We start from the raw sequence: 16,713 nt of genomic DNA, 5'->3' as shown, positions 1-16,713 counted from the left end.
ATGTATATATAATGAAAAGGAGTTAGAGTAAACAAATACCTAGAGTATACCATCGAATCAGATCATTCCCTCCTTCTATGGGTGGGAAATAATAGGACTAAGGAACCCCAGATATAGGCAAACCAACAATTATAGTTGAGCGAGCCAAGGTAATTCGCTCATTATAGAAGATACTTTGCATCTCCACTGATAAAAACCCATACTTGAGATCTTGGATCAAGTATGGGTTTTTATCAGTGGATAAAAAAAAATATTAATATGAAATGGATTTAACCTTTTTTATTGTGCATATTGATCAGTAAGCTAGACCCATACTGCGCGTTGTCTCATGCCATAAATAAACACGTACACTCAAGAAATCTATTGGACAAGCAAATTCACACTGCTTACAACCTGCGCAGTCTTCTGTTCTTGGAGCAGAAGCAATTTGCTTAGCTTTACATCCTTCCCAAGGTATCATTTCTAATACATCTGTGGGACAAGCTCGTACGCATTGGGTACAACCAATACATGTATCATAAATTTTGACCAAATGTGCCATTGGATCTCCATTAGTTAGTAAAAAGTTTTAATTTGATAAGATCATATATAGCCAAATCTTCTAATATATGCCCAATAAAGATGGCTAATAACGGGATATTATGAATATAAAACGAATCAATAATTGTAATCTCCATTATATTTGGAACTGATCTGTATTTTTTGGATCATTTCGATCCCCCCAGATCACCCCGAATATGGTCCAATCATGACAGGTAATTTTCCTAATGATTTTTATATGGATCAATCATGTTTTTGATCGACCGTAATACTATAGAGATTTTGATAGATTCTGGTCATATAGAATAGATATATCTTCTGAGATATACCTTATTTTTTGATAAGGTATAGATATACCGATATACGATACTTCATCACCATTTCGACAAATGAAATTGATCGATACGAATTGATTATATGATACGATGTCAGTAGCTAATAAAATAGCTGTTTCAGTGTCTACAATAGCTATAACAAAGATCGATAAGATGCCCTTGGACGGCTATATTTTAAGATAATCCGAATATGCTACTGAATTTGAATCGACCGTATGCAGTATTGGCGACACATAAGTGCTCTAACCATGTTTCGACTCGTAATACCAATAGATAATGAAGAAAGCACCTCGAACTCGAATAAGTGTATGCTCGAGCATAATAGATCAACCCCTTATACCTTTATCTTCTCAGATACAAAAGTTATATTTAGTTTTTTATTTTCCATTATCTAATGATCTTCTATTATAAGATCAGGAATAGAATTATACTTCTCATCATACTTATTAGACGAAAAATATATCCAAGTGGATTCATTATGTGCGCGAGAATTTCCAATATTCTGACTCATGATCGCATTCACTAAAAAAAAAAAAGTGACCTTATCCACATACCTAATCGGATTGAAATATTTGTATTTCAATGGATCTGGGAATTACATGAACTGGTCTATAATTCCGTTGGTTGATAATAGACTTTGATCAATAATACATGTGACATTCTTAATCAAATTATAAATATCCTGATCCTTATTTATGATCCATCCAGAAAAAAGGTATGGTCTCGACCCATCAGTCCTCTCTGATCGAATCCAAACTGAATCTGAAGAATTGGTAGAAATTCTTTAATCGGTCAGAATGTTCGTCCATAGTTCCTTCGGACAAACAAGTTAAACTTTGAATTGTTTTAATTCTCGAATCTTCTATCACCGATATGGGTAAACGTCCCGGAGAAATATAATCATAATTTCATTTATGACGATCATACATAGGTCAGGAGTTCATATTCTTCAATCATAAAAAGAAAATTTGATGAACAATACTCAACACAATTTCCACGAAAGATGCAAATTCCAGAATAAATACTATAAATTACCAATCGTTCGTTTTTCCAATCAACAACGGGTGGATTAATTAGGCATAAACGCATACTCCACAAGCAATACTTTGAAAGAATCTGAAGTGTATTCATCCACGAAATCAAGGATGGGAGATCCATTTTTTATAGGGAGATTTAATAGTCATAGGTAAACGATTCATGTGATATAATGATTATGCATCATTCGCATACCTGTAGCAGAAATAGATCATATATCATGTCCCTATCTCCAAAAATAGAAGAGAATGGAGTTTTAAATATAATAATAAAAAGTTTGAGCATCGACATTCACCATGAAAAAAACCAGGCTATAAAAAAAAAACTATACAACCCAACTTTAGCATAATCACTGTGCTATAGCTGGCCCTTTGGGATACATATTTCCCGATCGATCTTTTCGGCGCATTTACCTTTATTGCCTCTGCGAACATAGTAGCGCAATAATCCCATTGCGTTACATAGGGGAGATATTGTTCGGTTCTAAACAATTTGCTTCCTACCCCCTTATGTAACGCAATGGGATAGAGGTTCACAGCCAATAAAATCTTTACCATCTAGCAATAAGTCGAAGAACAACGTGTATCGATGGATAATGAGGACCCATACTTACCATCAGGGGGTCTTTCAGCAAGCATGATCATGTGTAACCCCTCTTCGATTCGTTTTTCTAAATGAGAAAAATAAAAAGAAAAAAGAACGACTGGATCCTGGATCTCTAAAAATTGGATTGGAATTGAAAACTTCGAAATTAACGGGTTTTTAGCCCACGGATACCCAATTGACCAATTAAATCATTGTAACGAAGTTTATCCCTCTTGGATAGATAAACCAGAAGTTGCTTACGTTTGCTCAAAATTTTCCACAAACCCCTTTGGGATGAATAGTCTCTTCCGTGCAATTGCAGATGCTGGGTAAGTCTTAGGACCCGATTGGTTAAATAAAATACCTGAGATTCAATAGATCCTCTATGTTTATCGGGAATCAGAGATGAACTAATGGACAAATTACTGATCATAAAAAAAAAACAAATTTTTCCAGGGCTTAATTTTTTTTCGAGCCAGAAAAAAGAATTAGATCCATTCTTTCATTTTCATGGTTCATATAATAATTCTTATTCGTTCCGTCCGACCATTTAAGAAAAAATGGTCGGATTCTTCCTATCTTCTTGGAGGAACATATGGTTTTAACCTATGGCAAAATATGATACGAGATGTAGAATCTTTTCACATTGATGAAACAGAACAAACAGATTGGTTCAATTTTTGCCATATCCTGAAACTCCATTGAATCAATCCATTCTTTTTTTTTACGAAAACGGAATTGAAGCAAAAAATTTATCAATTGACAGTTAGGGGATACATACGTATTCTCAACATCGCGGATCGACTCCCATCATTTGTATTGAACCAATATCTATTCATACAACTCGAATAACGTGGGATCTATCGAACCAATCTGCAAAGCTGTGTTAGTTGAAAACTAAAATCTAATAGGGAAAAACAATAATTATCACCCATGAGTGAATAGACAAAGGATCGATACGAAAGAAGAAAGATTCTTCTTTCACGTTCAAAAGAACGGAGGGAAGATGGGATCGGGATATTTCTCCGGGAGAAATACAAAATACTTCATATTTATCACATATTTGATAATAAGCCATACAACTTGTTCGAGAGTTGAGAGTTAGTCATCGATCTTGCTTTGATCCCCTATCAGAGGTCACCGACGACCCACATAAGAACAAATGTTAGCTCATTTTTTATTCTTGGAAGAAATGACTGTAGATAGATAAATTGGTTTTTTCGGGGTGGACGTAGCCAAGTGGACCAAGGCAGTGGATTGTGAATCCACCACGCGCGGGTTCAAGTCCCATCGTTCGCCTCATAAAAGAAGATAAAAACCGGACAGGATCCGAATCCGATTTGTTTTCATTTTCATATTTCGGTGAAAATATTTCTATCTATGTAATAGAAATGGACACCCGAGCCTTCTTTCTTCGTGGGAAACATGAGCCCTTTATCGGACTTGAACCGATGACTTACGCCTTACCATGGCGTTACTCTACCGCTGAGTTAAAAGGGCCCCCTCATCATATATGAATGAGTGAGTCTACTATGGTAGATGGACAACAAATTGGATATGGATGATCCATCTATCTTTATAGATATCAAGTTGAGATATATAGTAGTTGAGAACATATATTATAGTAGCTCGTAGGGTAAGGATCGCTATACTGGAAACTCTGGGCTGAGCTGATACAAAGCGGATGGAGAAAATTTATGCCTGAGAGCATTTGCTGAAATATGTTTGTATTGCTAGAAGAGACAAAGGCTCAACGGGTCAGGTCCTATTGCAATTACTTGAAATGCATTTGGATAATATTCTTTTTCGATTGGGTATGGCTCCCACCATTCCCGGAGCTAGACAATTAGTGAATCATGGACATATCCGGGTCAATGACCATATGGTAGATATACCAAGTTACCCTTGCAAACCTCAAGATGTGATTACTATAAGAGATCAACAAAGATTGAGAGCTAAGAATATGGAGCCATTCCAGTTTATGGCTCTTTTTCTTCCTGGAAGAGGAAGATCTTTCTAAAATGAATTAGAAAGAATTCAATTAGAAGATTAGAGGAGTTGAGCAAAAAAATTCCTTGATAAAGAGAAAGAACAACCTAGAATTTCTAAAACTAGAATGGATAGAATCCTTTGTTCTCTCTCGGAAATAGAAGAGAGAGAATTAAGGAATCCCGGAATTTGGATTCAAATGTGGAAGGAAAGAAGTGACGGAATATCCGTCAATGGGATTGTGGCGTGTATAGTTTAGTGATACAGGTGGGTTTTATTCGTTACATTATCAACTTAAATAGTTAAAGGATATTTGGATGGATCTCTGATCCATCCAAAGCTCTATCTATCTATAACTAAAGGGCCCGATACAACCATCAGAGTCAGAACAGTGAGCTGCGCAATAACTTCTAGATCCATTTGGTTTTCTTTCACCCTCCATCGACTGAATGTATGAATAAAATGTTGTCGGGATCAATCACTTTTCTTCTATTTTGTCTTCTTCGGACTCCTACCCATTGGTGTAGTTCGATCAGGAACCTATGGCCTTGAGCAACTGATATCTTTACAATAATACATAAAATAGATAGAGAACCCTAAATAGATAGAGAGCCCTTCAATATCTAGATAATAAAATTTGATTTTGGAGAGAAATAAATGGACTAATCCATGTAATGCATTTAATCAAACTGATTGGGGAGGGAATGAAGATATGGTAGAGCTTAAATTTTTGATAGCTTTTTTTCTTGCTTTTACAGCAGGTATTCTAGCTATCAAATTAGGTCAAGCACTGTATGACTGCTGATTTTTTCTGCTTTAGTCATACAGAACTATTTTTAACGAAATGAACGATACGATTGACTGGATTGTTCTTTATCCAACTGAATAATGGCAATATTCATTATATTGCCGATACAATCTGTACATACTATGATATACACCTTTACTCCACCATTCATTTTGTTACACATGAACTCTTCCATCTTGGAGAGATGGCTGAGCGGACCAAAGCGGCAGATTGCTAATCCGTAGTATGGATCATCCATACCGAGGGTTCGAATCCCTCTCTCTCCGTTCGTCCACTATTGATCCTGAAAACGAATAACCCCAAATCTTTCTACGGAACGGAAAAGGCCCATTAACCTAGACACTTCCTATTTTGACCTTTTTTTTCATTGCATAGCACAAAATGATAAAGTTATCATTTTGACTGAGCATTTGAACTCAGTATTTTATTTTTTTCCCACAGTGCAGTAAAGTATTACTGTTTATGGAACAGTAATAGCTCCACTCTTTAGTAGAAAAATGATATTTTTTTCATCAAAAATTATATCTGACTTAGTCCATAAATTGCAAAGGTATCGTTCATGAACGAATGGAAGGATTAGAATATCTCGTTTCTTTCCTCTTTTTTTATCAATATAAATGGGACCAATCCCTACATTGTGTATTGGTACATACAAACGATAAAATATCTTTGCCTCTCCCTGCTATTATGTATGAACAAAATTGTTTCAAACCTGTTCCATCATTAGCAATGTCCAAGTGAATATATGTTCACTTTCAAGATGATCCGGGTCTAGCTCGATAACATGATCTCTTCCAATCCAATGTGAGAAGGTTACATAGTGTCTACTTTTTCCGATAAAGGGGTGTTTGCATGGGTTTGCCTTGGTATCGCGTTCATACCATCGTATTGAATGATCCTAGACGGTTAATTTCTGTACATATAATGCATACAGCTCTAGTTGCTGGTTGGGCTGGTTCAATGACTCTGTACGAATTAGCAGTTTTTGATCCATCCGATCCTGTTCTTGATCCAATGTGGAGACAAGGTATGTTCGTTATACCTTTTATGACTCGTTTGGGAATAAAGGATTCATGGAGTGGATGGAACATCACTGGAGAAACTGTAATTAATCCCGGTATTTGGAGTTATGAAGGTGTGGCCGGGGCACATATCATGTTTTCTGGCCTGTGCTTTTTGGCAGCTATCTGGCATTGGGTATATTGGGATCTGGACATATTCTGTGATGAATGTACGGGAAAACGTTGTTTAGATTTGCCAAAAGTATTTGGAATTCATTTATTCCTCTCAGGAGTAGCTTGTTTCAGATTTGGAGCATTTCATGTAACGGGTTTGTATGGTCCTGGGATATGGGTGTCTGATCCTTATGGACTAACTGGAAAAATACAACTAGTGGATCCAGCATGGGGAGCTGAAGGTTTTGATCCTTTTGTTCCAGGAGGAATAGATTCTCATCATATAGCAGCGGGTATTTTGGGTATATTAGCAGGTCTATTCCATCTCAGTGTTCATCCTCCCCAACGTTTATACGTAGGATTACGCATGGGGAATATTGAAACGATCCTATCCAGCAGTATTGCTGCTGTGTTTTTTGCAGCTTTCATTGTTGCTGGGACCATGTGGTATGGCTCCGCAACTACTCCGGTCAAATTATTCGGTCCAACTCGTTACCAGTGGGATCAGGGATACTTCCAACAAGAAATAGATCGACGGTTTCGTGCCGGTCTGGCCGAAAATTTAAGCCTATCAGAAGCTTGGTCCAAAATTCCCGAGAAACTCGCTTTTTATGATTAAATTGGTAATAATCCAGCTAAGGGGGGGTTATTCAGAGCAGGTGCAATGGACAATGGAGATGGAATAGCTGTTGGTTGGTTAGGACACCCTATCTTCAAAGATAAGGAGGGAAATGAGCTTTTTGTACGTCGTATGCCTACCTTTTTCGAAACATTTCCAGTAGTTCTGGTGGACAAAGAAGGAATTGTGAAAGCCGATGTTCCTTTTAGGAGGGCAGAATCAAAGTATAGTGTTGAACAAGTAGGTGTAACTGTTGAGTTCTATGGTGGTGGACTTGACAAGGTTAGTTTTGGTGATCCTGCTATAGTTAAAAAATACGCTAGACGTGCTCAATTAGGTGAAATTTTTGAATTAGATCGTGCTACTCTAAAATCTGATGGTGTTTTTCGTAGTAGTCCAAGGGGTTGGTTTACTTTTGGACATGCTACATTTGCTCTCCTTTTCTTTTCTGGACACATTTGGCATGGTGCTAGGACCTTATTCAGAGATGTTTTTGTTGGTATAGACTCGGATCTGGATGATCGAATAGAATTTGGAGCATTCCAAAAACTGGGAGATCCAACTACTAAAAGACAAGTGGTATGATATTGCTCCTATCTCTTCTCTAATAAATATTAGTACGAAAGCTATCTCCATAATTGTAAATTACGATCAAATCAAATCTATGGAAGCATTGGTTTATACATTCCTGTTGGTATCGACCCTAGGGATAATCTTTTTCGCTATTTTCTTCTGAGAACCACCCAAACTTCCGACTAAAGGGGGGAAATAATTTTGCTTCTCCAAATCGTCATTCTTTCTCTCCCATCAAAGAAAGAATGACCTTCCCTATAGGGAAGGTCATTCTTTCAATTAGTCCTCGTGATCCTCAAAAGGATCCCTAAGTTGTTTAGAGGGTTGCCCAAAGGCGGTGTATAGGGCATAACCAGTAAAGCTTACAAGTAAACAAGATATGGAGATGGTGACTAAGGTTGCAGTTTCCATTATTAGGTGATCCCAATATCATGGTATGTTTACCATATAATAACAAAGTTAACAGATCTCAACCAATACAATAGTTTCTATGGCTACACAGACCATTGATGATACTTCCAAAACCACGCCAAAAGAAACCCTTGTAGGAACGACCTTAAAACCGCTTAATTCAGAATATGGTAAAGTAGCTCCTGGATGGGGAACTACTCCTCTTATGGGTTTTGCAATGGCTCTATTTGCAGTATTCCTATCTATTATCTTGGAGATTTATAATTCTTCCATTTTATTGGATGGGATTCCGGTTAGTTGGGGCTGAGAAACTCCAAAATTCACCTGGTGAGCTCTTGAAGAAAAAAAAAGAACTGAGGGATTCAAACCCAGACCAAATAGTGGCTTTGAGTTTTTAGCTTATCTTGTTCCAATAGTTTGATCGTGTAATTACTTTTCTCTAAGGATTTTTGGAATATGGGTGTGCGACTTGTTGAAATCGATCCATATTTATAGTACAGAAGACCGATCTGTTATCTTCATCAAGATGGTCCTACCTTGTTGGATATTTCATTTCTAGAATATTGAATCTCTAGAGCACGAGGTCTATCATAGATATGTTCCAGAAGATCTGAACTATGGTTTGTACCTATCATTTCCTCATCACCAGACTTCCAATAAAGAAATTGAAAGAGGTATTTCCTATAATAAATCGAAGGAAATATCCCCTCTCATAATTATGCTGATTATGACCAAAGAATGATATAGTATCTGATTTCTCTTAGTTAGCATATTTCGTCGAATGAGCGAAAATGAAAAGGTTATTACCCAGAGAACCTTTTGGGGATTTGATAAAATCATCGGGGTCTAATTGAAATCTGAGGTTTGGATTGATTCATCTATTGAGATCTCGACAAGATAATTCCTATAAATCGTCTATATTAGTTCTTTTCTAGGGAACTGATCACACGAATAGGGTAAAAGATCGTTCAAAGGGCCTATAGTGATTTATCATAGGGATGAGCCGACTTGAAATTTTGGCACTTTTTGAAATTTTGGCACTATAGAGTCTTCTAATAGAAATGCTGGATTGTTTCGAATGATCTTCATTTCTCCAGCCGGTCAGGCAACGAACCCTCAAGTATCTCTTTTCCAAAATTTATTTATTCGTGTCCAAAAGCATTTGCGTGTTCTTGTTCAAGCCGTATGAAGGGAAATTCTCATGTACGGTTTTCAGAGGGGGAATTTCAGTTTACCTATCTCAATAAAGTATACGATCGGTTCGAAGAGCGTCTCGAGATTTAGGCGATTGCGGATGATATCACCAGTAAATATGTTCCTCCTCATGTCAATATATTTTATTGTCTAGGGGGGATCACACTTACTTGTTTTTTAGTACAAGTAGCTACTGGTTTTGCTATGACTTTTTACTATCGTCCGACCGTTACAGAAGCTTTTGCCTCTGTTCAATACCTAATGACCGAAGTTAACTTTGGTTGGTTAATCCGATCAATTCATCGATGGTCGGCAAGTATGATGGTTCTAATGATGATCCTGCATGTATTCCGTGTTTATCTCACAGGTGGATTCAAAAAACCCCGTGAATTAACTTGGGTCACAGGTGTAATTTTGGCTGTGTTGACCGTATCCTTCGGTGTAACTGGTTATTCTTTGCCCTGGGATCAAATTGGTTATTGGGCAGTGAAAATTGTGACTGGTGTGCCTGAGGCTATTCCTGTAATAGGATCTCCTCTGGTAGAATTATTACGCGGAAGTGTTAGTGTGGGTCAATCTACCTTGACTCGTTTTTATAGTTTACACACTTTCATATTACCCCTTCTTACTGCTGTATTTATGCCAATGCACTTTCTAATGATCCGTAAGCAGGGTATTCCAGGTCCTTTATAGAGAGGAAAGATAGATTGAAAATAACTATTCATAACTTATCGTTCCGAATAACGACAGTAATATATCATCGCCGAATATTTATTATTCAAAAATGGAAATATCCATAGAAAATATGGTCCTCGGATTTCTCCTTTCGATTTTGGAGTATTATTCATCCAATACAAACAAATAATTGGAGTAGATTCTCAGACGGAGAAGATGGATTATGGGAGTGTGTGACTTGAACTATTGATTAGGCCATGCAGATACTTTCTCCGATCTACCACATAAATATTTCTGATAAAATGTGTCTCTGTCCCAATTTCCTTATCAGAAATAGGAAGTTTAGCACCTGGGTGGAAAGGCATTGGTCAGTTTGTTCCGTTCCAAGAGAATTCTTTCTATGATCGAATCCGAATCAGGAAGGGCTCCGTGAGATCTGGACAATGGGACAATATTTTCATATATTCAATAATTGGACTATATGACTTTACTTCTCCTTTTCATAGTGTGAAAATGCATCCATTTCCCTTGCATCCATTTCGATGGGAAAATTATTGGAGTGAAAGAAGGGATCTAAGGAAGGAGAGAGGCCAGATCAATAACAAGTCAATACCTTGTATGCTAAAAAACTTTTGAGGTCTATTCGTGGTGATAAACAAAAATTACAAGGACTAAGATGGTCTAAAAGGCATATCGATCATGATCGAATTTGTGAGCTTACTTGGGTCATGAGCATTTAACTGGAATAATAAAATGACCAATGATGGATGATCATAGACATTATTAGTTCCTAACTTTCCAATTTGTCTTCCATCACGGGAAAAAATAAGTGATATATACTTCCTCCAGTTATTGTTCGAGCCGGATGATAAAAATTGGCATGTCCGGTTCTTTCGGGGGATAGATCCATAAAGATCTACTTATCCCAATAACAAAGAAACCTTACCTAAATGATCCTGTATTAAGGGCTAAATTAGCTAAAGGTATGGGACATAATTATTATGGAGAGCCTGCTTGGCCCAATGATCTTTCATATATTTTTCCAGTAGTAATTTTAGGTACTATTGCATGTACAATAGGTTTAGCGGTTCTAGAACCATCAATGATTGGTGAACCAGCAAATCCATTTGCAACTCCTTTGGAGATATTGCCCGAATGGTATTTTTTCCCTGTATTCCAAATACTTCGTACAGTACCTAACAAATTATTAGGTGTCCTTTTAATGGGCTTAGTACCCACGGGATCATTGACGGTGCCTTTTCTAGAGAATGTGAATCAATTTCAGAATCCATTTCGTCGTCCAGTAGCTACAACAGTATCCTTGATCGGTACTGTAGTAGCCCTTTGGTTAGGTATTGGGGCAGCGTTGCCTATTGATGAATCTTTAACTTTAGGTCTTTTCCAATCCAATTTGATCCAACTGTCAAATATAAAAATATTTCAATTTTTTTATTCATATATCTAGGGAGTAGTTGCTTTAAGACAAATTATATCTCCCTAGATATACCCATCTTGTCAGATATTTCTTTCGAATATTCCATGAAAGAGAGATATGTCAAAGATTCTCATGACTCTCCAAAAGAACTTGGGTAAAGGAAATGAAGAGATGAAATGAAACCAACCATTTTATGAACCCGAAACTAATTCCTGGGTGGATCAATTGCAAAAAGTTTTTGTAGAACTTCCAATACCTGTTCGATAGATTCCTTCCCGAAGTGTTCAATTCTCATTAGATCTTCTCGACTGTAATTTAAGAGGTCCAATAATGTATGTATATTGGCTCTTCTAAGGAAGTTATAGGTTTTGGGGGGTAACTCTAATTGGTCAATGAAAATAAGTTGAAATGCTATTTTTTCTTTCGTTTCCCCCGTATCAGTCAATACGTGCGAAAGGGGGAAGGGAAGCATATTAGACCCTTTTTTATTGTTCATTCCATCGATGTTCTGTTCCTCTCCATGCAGGAAGGGAATAAATAAGTCGATCAAATTTCGAGAAGCTTCGCAAAGTGCCTCCCTAGGAGTTAACCCCCCATTCGTCCATATTTCCAGGAGAAGGACTTCTCGTATTTCATTTCCGCTCCCATAGGAATGAATATTATAATTCGCATCGCGAACAGGCATAAAAACAGCATCTATAGGAAAATTTCGTCCTGATAATTATTTGGACTATGTATAATATATCCGCGATTTTTTTCAATTTGTAATCAGATATCAGAAGTAATTGATTTAGTAAGTCTAGCTATATGTTGTGTAGTATCAATTATTTTCACAGAAGGTGGTAATATGATATATTGAGCAGTTACATTTCTGGGTCCAACAATATAAATAGAAGCTTCTCAGATTCCGTACGAGTCACTTCCAAATACAATTTCTTTTAGATTCATCAAAATGTCATGTACTGATTCTTCAATACCTATTATCGCGGAATATTTATGTTTTATGTTCTCTAATTTTACACGTGTGATACATGTTCCTTCTACTTCTCCAAGTAAAGCTCTTCGCATTGCGATGCCTATTGTATCGGCTCGACCTTTGCAGAGCGGGGATAGAGAAAAACGGCCATAATGAAGACGCTTACTGTATGCTCTAGATTCGATAGATTTCCATCGTAGTGTCTGAATAGAGACTGAGATTTCATCTCAAATCATACCAAGAATATTTGATCAGATCATTAAATCATTTCTTTCTCTTGAAATTCATTCAATTCTTACACACGTCTCTTTTTGGGAGGTCTACATCCATTATGTGGCATAGGGGTTACGTCACGTACAAAACTTAATAGTATGCCACTTCTATGAATGGTTTGTAATGCTGTATCTCTCCCTCGACCAGGGCCACTTATCATAACTTCTACTCGTTCCATACCCCAATCCATTAATGCACGAATAACATTTTCTGCTACAGTCTGGGCAGAAAATGGTGTACCTCTCCTTCTACCTTTGAATCCACAGGCACCAGCAGAAGACCAAGAAAGAACTTGTCCCCGTACATCTGTAGCAGTCACTATGGTATTGTTAAAACTTGCTTGAACGTAAATAACTCCTTTGAGTACTCGATGTTCATTCCTACGTGAACCAATTCTTTTTATAGTTTTTGACATATTAATCATTATGAGTTTAGTTCGAAAAATGCATATCGAAATCTATTTTACCACTAGATCCGTTAATTGATATAGAAGAGGATTACCCTTGTTTTTGCTTATGTCTTGGATTAGAACAAATTATCATAACTCGTTTCCGTCTACGAATTGGTCGACATTTTCCACAAATTCTACGAATAGAAGCACGAATTTTCATATTTGTGACCCTCCAATTTGCTCATATTACATTTTGTTTCCTGAGACAGAGAGTCTGTTTCATCTGTGATTCTCGATCCCTATCAGATGTTCAAAAGGTGATTCAATCGTTTAAAGATTTGTTGCTAACTCTATATATTATACGTCCTTTGGTTAAATCATAAGCACTTAATTCGACCTTGACCCTATCTCCTGGTAGTATTCATACGGAATTACGTCGAATCCTACCCGAAATATGAGTCAGAATCTGACATCCATTATCTGTCAGAACTCGAAACATACCGTTGGGGAGTGATTCAGTAACCAAACCTTCCGCATGGATCAGATTCTGTTTCTTCATCGAATCTCCTCCTCTTTTGATTCAAAAACTTGACTAACGTGCTTGGATGAAGATGAATGGTGTCTCAACTTGCTACGAATTTTCATACTATGGGGATATCTTACAGAATAAATATTTTTGGACAACATTTGGATTAATTACCTAGTCAATTTTAGGTATGTGAAATTACAAGTTACTCTTTTCAATAGGTGGAATTTCTGTAATATCGGGCTCTACTCGCTCTAATAATTAATATTGAAAAAACCTAATCCGTCTAGAGGGTTGAATGATTGGATCAATAAGATAGAGAAATGAAAGGACAAACTGGATATTCATATTCTTTCTTACACCTAAACGTGAAAATCACAAAACTTTGGCTATGTCTGTGGAGAGTTTTCTTCCGATCCGGTCTCTGGACCGATAGCTACTGGTAAAAAGATAATGCCAGGTGATCCAATCGTACTGATTGAGAATTCATTCACCCTGTAAGAAGATTACATTCGACAATTTGTGAAGGGGTTTGCCGGTGCTATTCATTAGTTGCTCGATGAATGATTTCTAGGATAATGAACAGATTTCTACTATAGATCTCCTCTCATCCATGTTCATTCATACATATCCTATAGTAGATATAGGAGAATTGGTACGAATTGGGACAATTGATCTTTTGTATTCTGATCTCAAGGTTATGAAAAGAAAAATTTAGGTAATTGTCTCATGAAGATATGTATAAACCATATTTCATTCAGTCCTTCCACGCCTACTATAACTATAATTAGTTATTTCAGTTTCTTATTGGCTTCTATCATTTTCACCCTAGTCCTATTCATTAGTTCGAGCAAGATACAACTTATTCAAAATGAAGGAAGGGGAAACCCTCTCAGTTCACTATTTCAATTTCAATAATTTTGTTTATTCCCTCTATATAAATTTCTGATCATTCAGATTCATAGCAAATTAAGGGTACTATCCAGTATAGCTATTATCCCTACTTATTTCGTTGAATAGAAATGATTGAGGCTTTGCCATCCGGAATTGTGTTAGGTCTAATTCCTATAACTTTGGCCGGATTATTCGTAACTGCATATTCACAAAACCGACGTGGTGATCAATTGGATATTTGATCCTGGAATATCCTCCAATTTCATTGGCCTCCTACTTTTCCTAGGAGGTCAGATTCCATTGCTCGTTCCAGTTGGATTGAATTATCGATAATTTTGAGGGTTGGATTTGATAGGAACAGAATCACGCTCTGTAGGATTTGAACCTACGGCATCAGGTTTTGGAGACCTACGTTCTACCGAACTGAACTAAGAGTGCTTTCTTTAATATTCGGAGATGAAGGAAAAATACCTTTTGTTGATACTCTTAGAGAAAAACACTTTCGCATCTAATACGATTCAATTATTTGATGTTCCAGTCGAATCAATATCAAATGATCTTTCATTCCTTTCTTTCCATAGAAAAGAAGGGAAAGGTAGGGATGACAGGATTTGAACCTGCGACATTTTGTACCCAAAACAAACACGCTACCAAGCTGCGCTACATCCCTTCTAATCATTAGACAATGTTATTTTAATTTTATTTTATAGAATTCGAAATATGTTTCCCACATTTTTCCACATTCATTTCTCTTCGGTCTCGTGAGTGAAAAGACTTTATACATGTAAGGTCTATTATCTAGAATATCACTATTTATTATGGTGATGAAACATCTTTTTCCTTTTCTATAAATAGGACCACAGCCCGGATCACATTATATATATATTCATCAGTTCCAAGTTTTCTCTAGGATTCATAACTATTGATACGGTTGAATCACTTACACATTATGATCAATAAGGAGAATTTACAATGCAAGATCTAAAGACCTATCTTTCCACAGCGCCTGTGTTAGCTATTTTATGCATCAGTTTTTTAGCCGCCCTATTGATAGAAATCAATCGTTTTTTTCCAGATGCTCTTATTCTTTCCTTTTTTTAATTTTTTTCCTCCCCTTAAAGCCAAGGGAAAAAAGATTGTGCTAGATTGACTTCTCCTACCTCTTGGAGAAATTAGTGCATTCAGCCCCAAAAAGGATCTAAGTTTAGGACTGGAAGGGGGTAGAATTCAAGTAGAAATATCGATCTAAAGATTCTTTCCACATTCAATTTTGTAAGTAAAACTGAAAACTCACTCCTGATCAATCATTTTTTTACTTTCAAATGTTTCACCGTAGGATCTCCGGCTATCAACTTCTATCCCTTTTTCCCTTTTTATTTTTGAGGTCGAAAAGCAAAACCAATATTCAGAGTAAGTTTATGGCCAAGAGCGGAGATATAAGAGTAACAATTACTTTGGAGTGCACTAGTTGTACCCAAGATAGTGTTTATAAAAGATTCCTGGGGATTTCTAGATATACGACTCGGAAAAATCGACGCAATACACCTATTCGATTGGAATCAAATAAATTTTGTCCCTATTGTTACAAGCATACCATTCATGGAGAGATAAAAAAAAAGAGATTAAACGTACTACCCATGGATAGGAATAAATCACAGATATAAAAAGAAATGGTATTTCAACAAGATCTTTAATGGAACAATATTTTAAAAAGATTTGGAATAAATAGTATTCAAAAGGTTCATGAAACAAACTATGGATAAACCCAAGCAATCTTTTCGTAGACATTTGAAACCAATTCGCAGACGTTTGAACCCAATTCGTAGACATTTGTCACCTATTAGGTCGGGAGATCGGATCGATTATAAAAATATGAGCCTAATTAGTCGATTTATTATTGAGCAAGGAAAAATATTATCCAGCCGAGTGAATAGATTAACTTCAAAACAACAACGTCTAATGACTAACGCTATTAAACGAGCTCGTATTCTATCTTTGTTACCTTTTCTTTATAATGAAAACTAATTTGATCCATGGGAAATAAGCCTACTCCTTAATCAAATCGGAGCTGGAATATATGTTCGATAAAGATGCAGATCTTGAGTCTATTGTTGAAAAAGTCAACAGGATTTCATTTTTGGAAAAGAATTGGATTGAATTCTTTTCGTTCATTTCCAATCCAATATGAAAAAACTTTTCAATATTTCGACCTTCCCGGAGGGAATTCTCCGGGAGAATCTGTTCTATCCATTCCATCTTTACCTATTTATTTCATCTAT

The 16,713-nt window shown here is 36.5% G+C and overlaps 2 non-coding genes across 2 annotated transcripts; both read right to left on the bottom strand.

Annotated features, from left to right (window-relative positions):
* Positions 1 to 3,923: 3,923 nt before the first annotated feature.
* Positions 3,924 to 3,995, bottom strand: TRNAT-GGU (transfer RNA threonine (anticodon GGU)). Its single transcript has one exon. It is a non-coding gene; the product is annotated as a tRNA-Thr (tRNA).
* An 11,035-nt stretch (positions 3,996 to 15,030) lies between these two features.
* On the bottom strand, positions 15,031 to 15,104 carry TRNAP-UGG (transfer RNA proline (anticodon UGG)). Its single transcript has one exon. It is a non-coding gene; the product is annotated as a tRNA-Pro (tRNA).
* Positions 15,105 to 16,713: the final 1,609 nt, after the last annotated feature.

This window comes from Pinus tabuliformis, chromosome 2_1, assembly GCF_031772625.1.
Source record: "Pinus tabuliformis cultivar Carrire ecotype Pingquan chromosome 2_1, CPIR1, whole genome shotgun sequence".
NCBI lineage: Eukaryota > Viridiplantae > Streptophyta > Pinopsida > Pinales > Pinaceae > Pinus > Pinus tabuliformis.
This window is presented reverse-complemented; position numbering and strand designations above follow the sequence as displayed.